Consider the following 6,681-nt stretch of genomic DNA (forward strand, 5'->3'; position numbering starts at 1 on the left):
TCCAAGCTTAATAAAAGTCAAAGATCTAAAATTTTCCCTGTGCGAAAACTATTTATTATCTAAAAAGAACAGAGATGCAGCTTTGCAAGCAGCAACACGCTATCTCAGCTAAGGCCCTTATTTTTTAAAAGAGAACCTGTAAATATGAACCTCATTGGCAATGATTCCTTCATTTGAAGTGTTTTTCAATTTGGAAAATTATGTGGGAATAAAAGACTCAACGTTGTATAGGCATTTTATTTCAATTTCATGATTCTGAAAATATCATGACAACAATATTGACTCTGTATAATTTGAATAAAATTTACCTTTGTTAGCAATGATACAAAACACAATCAGTCTTGTGAAACAAATAGAGTAAGGTAAGAAATATTAAGGTCATTTATTTCCCGAAAGACATAAGGTTTGTATATGCACAGGTCAGTTTGTTTTTATTAATAGAGTTGCTTTATTGTGGAGCGGGGAGGAATTTGGAAACTTTTATTGCCATTGATTCAGATATAAAATGGAGGTAATTGAAAATAGATTATTTGAAACTTTCATGAATAGTTGTCAAACATTTAATCTGAGAAGAATTTTATTAAAATATGATGAAATACAATATAATAAGATATGAGCATTTTCAATATCATGTGTTTTTCTTGTTAAAAAATTATTTAGCATAGAATATGTTTAACATTTAAAGGTGAAATGTATTATTTTTTGGTTCTTAAATTCGAAGTCTAAGAATTTAATGATTATATATCTTTTAACACATTACTTTTTTTACAAAAATGTTTTATATTTTTGTATAATCAAAAATTGTCTGTATTTTTACTGTGATTCTTTTTTGTTTTGTTTTGTTTTTCTGTTCTGATATTGGCATTGCTTATATGTATATATTTTTTATTGTACTTTAAGTTCTGGGGTACATGTGCAGATCATGCAGGATTGTTGCGTAGGTACATACATGGCAATGCGGTTTGCTGCCTCCACCTCCCCATCACCTATATCTGGCATTTCTCCCCATGTTATCCCTCCCCAACTCCCTACCACCCGCTGTCCCTCCCTAGTCCCCCCCAACAAATCCCAGTATGTGAGGCTCCCCTCCCTGTGTCCATGTGTTCTCATTGTTCAACACCTGCCTATGAGTGAGAACATTTGGTGTTTGATTTTCTGTCCTTGTGTCAGCTTTCTGAGAATGATGGTTTCCACATTCATCCATGTCTTCACAAAGGACATGAACTAATTTTTTTGTGGCTGTGTGGTATTCCACTGTGTATATGTGCCAAATTTTCTTTGTCCAGTCTATCATCGATGGGCATTGGGTTGGTTCCAAGGCTACAGTAATCAAAACAGCATGATACTTGTACTAAAACAGAGATAAAGACCAATGGAACACAACAGAGGCCTCAGAGGCAACTCCACACATCTACAACCATCTGATCTTTGGCAAACCTGACAAAAACAAGCAATGGGGAAAGGATTCCCTGTTCAATAAATGGTGTTGGAAAAACTGGCTAACCACATGCAGAAAGTAGAAACTGGACCCCTTCCTGACACTTTACACTAAAACTAACTCCAGATGGATTAAAGACTTAAACATAAGACCAAACACTATAAAAACCCTAGAAGAAAACCTAGGCAAAACCATTCAGGACATAGGCATAGGCAAGGCCTTCATGACTAAAACACCAAAGCATTGGCAACGAAAGCCAAAATAGACAAATGGGATCTAATTAAACTCCAGAGCTTCTACACAGCAAAAGAAACAATCGTTAGAATGAACTGGCAACCAACAGAATGGAAAAAAATGTTTGCAATCTACCCATCTGACAACGGGCTAATATCCAGAATCTACAAAGAACTAAAACAGATTTACAAACCCATTCAAAAGTGGACAAAGAATATGAACAGACGCTTTTCAAAAGAAGACATATATGAGGCCATCAAACATATGAAAAAATGCTCATCCTCACCGGTCATTAGAGAAATGCAAATCAAAACCACATTGACATACCATCTCATGCCAGTTAGAATGGCAATCACTAAAAAATCTGGAGACAACAGATGCTGGAGAGGATATGGAGAAATAGGAACATTTTTACCTTGTTGTTGGGAGTGTAAAATTAGTTCAACCATTGTGGAAGATAGTGTGGTGATTCCTCAAGGACCTAGAAATAGAAATTCCATTTGAGCCAACAATCCTATTACTGGATATATATCCAAAGGACTATAAATCATTCTATTATAAAGACACATGCACATGTATGTTCATTGTGGCACTGTTTACAATACAGTTGCTTTAATTGTAATAAGCATTTGTGAAATCATGAAAATAAATAGAAGGAAAGACATCAATGATGAGCCTTTTGTATAAAATCAGTACAAACCAGCTCCAGTGAAATTACACATTCTTATCTCCTGTCATTTTTTATGATGTATTACTGCTAAATACTATTACCAATGTTTCAGCACTTTAGTAATTATTCACTAATTTATGCCGAAGTCCAATATCCTAAATGAAAGTGCCAAATAGAGTTATTTTACAAATACATCTCAAGGAAAATTTATATATATTTAGCTCAAAACTGCAATACAAGAGATTTCTTTAAGATAATGTATTAGTATTTTAGCAATTGTAAAACAAAAAATCTAACAGAAGAAATACAAATGAATAAAACTTTTTATAATGGAACTTCATTATTGTTGATCTATATGATCATTCTTTTTTATATAAAGATCCCTTCTGATATTGTATTCTCCTAATTTGAAAGGCCATGGGCCAATTAGTACATAATGCATTTTAAATAATTAGAGAAAATTTTTATTTTAAGAATAGATTAAAGAAATCAATAATTATGTAAATTCAAAGACTCACAAATATTTTCAGTAAGTATCTTGTTTTTAGCAGTAAAAAAATGGTGCAATAATCTAACTTAAAATAATGTCTGGCTAGAAAATCCAAAGCTCTTCTCACCTTTTTCACACTCTTTGCATTCACAAAACACAAAAAGAGAAAAAAACTGACGAGAATATAAAAAGCCAGGATTCAGAGATTTCATAGTACCAGGAAAAAGAAGTAATTTTTTAAAAATTGGGGACTACATAAACCAGATGCTTAAAATGCAGTGGCAGTATTTTCTAAACTATGTAAAAAGTACTTTGTACTTTCAAATTTCCTGCCTCACTTTTCCCAGGTATTTACGATAACACCAGTGGAACCAACTGGAACATTGGGAATCTCTTTCTCCATTTCTTAGCCATGGATTTTATAATCAGTCAAAAATGCTTATGCCAGGATGATCACCATTATCTTTTTTTTTTTTTTAGAAAATTTATTATATATAACAAGAAATAGGAGTAAATTGTTGGTGAATATGTTAACCTTTTAGGAAAATCTTCCAAATTAATTCCTTCAGGCATGGCAAAAACAAGGTATTATTTGGAATTCTTGAATTTTGAATATTAAAATTCTACTTTTACCCTATTTTTCAAGGTATGAAATATCTTATACTTAAGAACTTTCAGTTTATAAAATGGTATAGACAAGATCAAATCTATACAAGGGACTTAAATGCACGAACTCTGCAGACAACCTACAGGAAGATTTTCAATTACTATATTGTATAATTTTAGATTGATAAATACCTTGGAATCTAAGTCTTGTATAAGCAGAGAATGCTGTATCAAGTAGACATTCAGGGGTTGGGTGAGATTTCATAGATAAGAAGAGATCCCATTTAGTCCTACACAGTCAAATTTGAGAAAAACACTTGCAATTAGGTTTTAGACTTGCCCTTCTGTTAGCTTGTGCTTTATTTTACTGAAGTGCATCATAGAACCCAATTAAAAATAGAATAGAGCTAAAAAAATTCAATTTTTACTTGATAATTCATTTCTCAGAGAATGAAATCATGTCTTTCTGAGGCAGCACGGATGAAACTGGAGGCCATTATCTTAAGTGAAACAACCCAGAAACAGAAAACAAATACCGCATGTTCTCACTTATAAGTGGAAACTAAAAAATGTGTACCCAAGGACATAGAGTGTGGAATGATAGATAGTGGAACTCAGAAAGGTGAGGAGTGGGAGTTAAGTGGAGGATGAGAAAATATTTAATTGGTACAATTGTACTTCGTTCTGATGATAGATACCCTAAAAGCCCTGACTTTACCACTACACAGTATATCTATGTAACAAAATTACATGTGTATCTCAAAAATTTATATAAGATGAAAACATAAAAGTCATATGTAAGCATTATTTCTTATTTAAAAATGTGAGACAGCAACCAATATAAAGAATAATTAAACAAAACAGAAAATTGAAAGGCTGAAGACTGAGAGTTAGAAGACACCTCATAAAATTATTTAATTCTTAAATTATGTGTCAGAGTACATTATTTGCAAACCCTTCTGCAGTTCAAAGTAAGAAAGTACCAATTCAATGAAGTTAAAAAATTTTAAAGCATTCGCAACTGAGCTAAAATGTAACCGGATAAAATGTATAATGATACAAAAGAGATGAATACATAATAATAAACAAAAAAAAAAGCATTAAAGTACTTAATTAAAAAAAAAACAGATTTTGAGTAAAATAAATCAAATGAAAATGTGAAGGTCAAGATTATGAAGTTTTTTCAAAATGAATAAAAAAAACTAGATGAAAATACACAGATGGTACAATTTAAGAACCCAAATACCAAAATTTTTAAAAACCAATCATTAACATGTCCTGCAATATTTAAAATTGAAATTATAAATTAAAAAGTAATACAAACACCAAGTCATTTCATTACATTGTTTTCCAAAGAATGCATTTTAAAATTGTATTAAATCCAATTCACAAATTTATTTTCTTTAATCTACTGAAAACTTTTGGCTTACTTTATTTCCATTTTTTTTCTAATTGTGTTCATGATTTATTGTAACATCTTAAGAAAATTGAACACATTTACAATAGATGCTTATGTACCCTTACTTCCTAACTCTAATTTCCTGTCATTTCTGGCTATTTCTTAGAAAAAAAAAATCTCTCTCTCTCTCATATATATATGATATATATATATTGAGGTAACAGGCCAGGTGCAATGGTTCACACCTGTAATCCCAGCCCTTTGGGAGGTGGAGATGGATGGATCTACTGAGGTCAAGAGTTTGAGACCAGCCTGACCAATTCGGTGAAACCCCATCTTTACTAAAAATACAAAAATTAGCCAGGCATGGTGACGCATCCCTATAGTCCCAGGTATTTGAGAGGCTGAGGCAGGAGAATGGCTTAAACCTGGGAGGCGGTGGTTTCAGTGAGCTGAGATCACGCCAGTGCACTCCAGGCTGGGCGACAGAGGGAGACTCTGTCTTGAAAAAAAGAAAAAGAAAATCAGGTAACAAGTGGAATACTTTTCTTGGTTTTTGAAAGAATAGCTACATTTCCTTTCCTTTTCTTTTTTGTTTTTTAAAATGTGAAACATGAATGGTCATTAGGACATCATATATACACATACACACACATATATACATATATATGTGTATATGTATATGTATATACATATGTATATATGTGTGTGTGTGTGTGTGTGTGTGTGTGTGTGTGTGTGTATTTTTTTTTTTTGGCACTGACTTTGAATTATATCTAAAGTCACATGGATAATTGAGATGAAATTTACAAAATCCAGTTAATGCAGCTAATTCCCAATACAGAGTCACTCCATTCCCCGACACTTTCTTTTCAGAGGACGCATAGGCTCTGCAACTAGAGTACAATAGAATACCAGAATTAGATTAAGATGGCTTAAAATACATAATTATATTAAAGCAATCAAGAGATTAGTTTATGCCTGTCTCTTCCTATAACGTATAACTTATTTTGTTAATCATTAACAAATATTTAGAGTGGTTTAATAAATAATTATAATTAATAGAAATGAACAATAAAAAATGGGTCAAATTGTTTCTAACAGTTATCCACATTCCTGTAGTGCTTATTCACTGGGTCTAGCTTCCCTCTCTAAACATTCCCATTCTGCATAAAGTATTAATACTATGAAGTGAGGGCAAAACTACATGTGAAGTGCGTGGCATATCTTATTTGGTGGCAAAGCATAGTATAATTTGTTAAATTATTAAAAACTTAATTATTAGTGACCTCTAAATATCCACTTGTGGCTCTATAACTAATTGTATGAGCTTGTTTGGGTCTTCAGTTTCTTCATCCAGGGTCAGGAAAATTAGATTCCTAAGATTTCTTTCTGCCAAAAGTCGTAATTATTTATGTTAAGATTTTTTATATATCAGCTTTTGGAAATGCTTGTTGAAAGAGTTCATTAATTAAATAAAAATAACTATATTTTGATAGTAAAAACAGAGAAATAGCATAATTATGAACTATTGCTTTATAAGAACCTATAAAATATATAAAATATTAAGACTTCCTAAACTCTATGAAATATTTCAGAAAAATTGTTGGAATGGCTGGTATATGAGAGAAATAAAATATTTATTTCTAAGAATAAGACATTTACTGAAATTATCTGATTTCAGTACAGTTTTACATCTTCTAAATCATTTTAGATACATTCTAACTGTGTGAAAGGCCTGAAAACCAACACACAACATTCTATCCATATGAAAGGCTTAAAAATAATATGCAACATATCTCAACTGAATTGTGTTAGAAAAGTAGACTGATCACACCACATCC

The sequence above is a fragment of the Cebus imitator genome, unplaced genomic scaffold (genome assembly GCF_001604975.1).
Source record: "Cebus imitator isolate Cc_AM_T3 unplaced genomic scaffold, Cebus_imitator-1.0 Scaffold55, whole genome shotgun sequence".
Lineage (NCBI taxonomy): Eukaryota > Metazoa > Chordata > Mammalia > Primates > Cebidae > Cebus > Cebus imitator.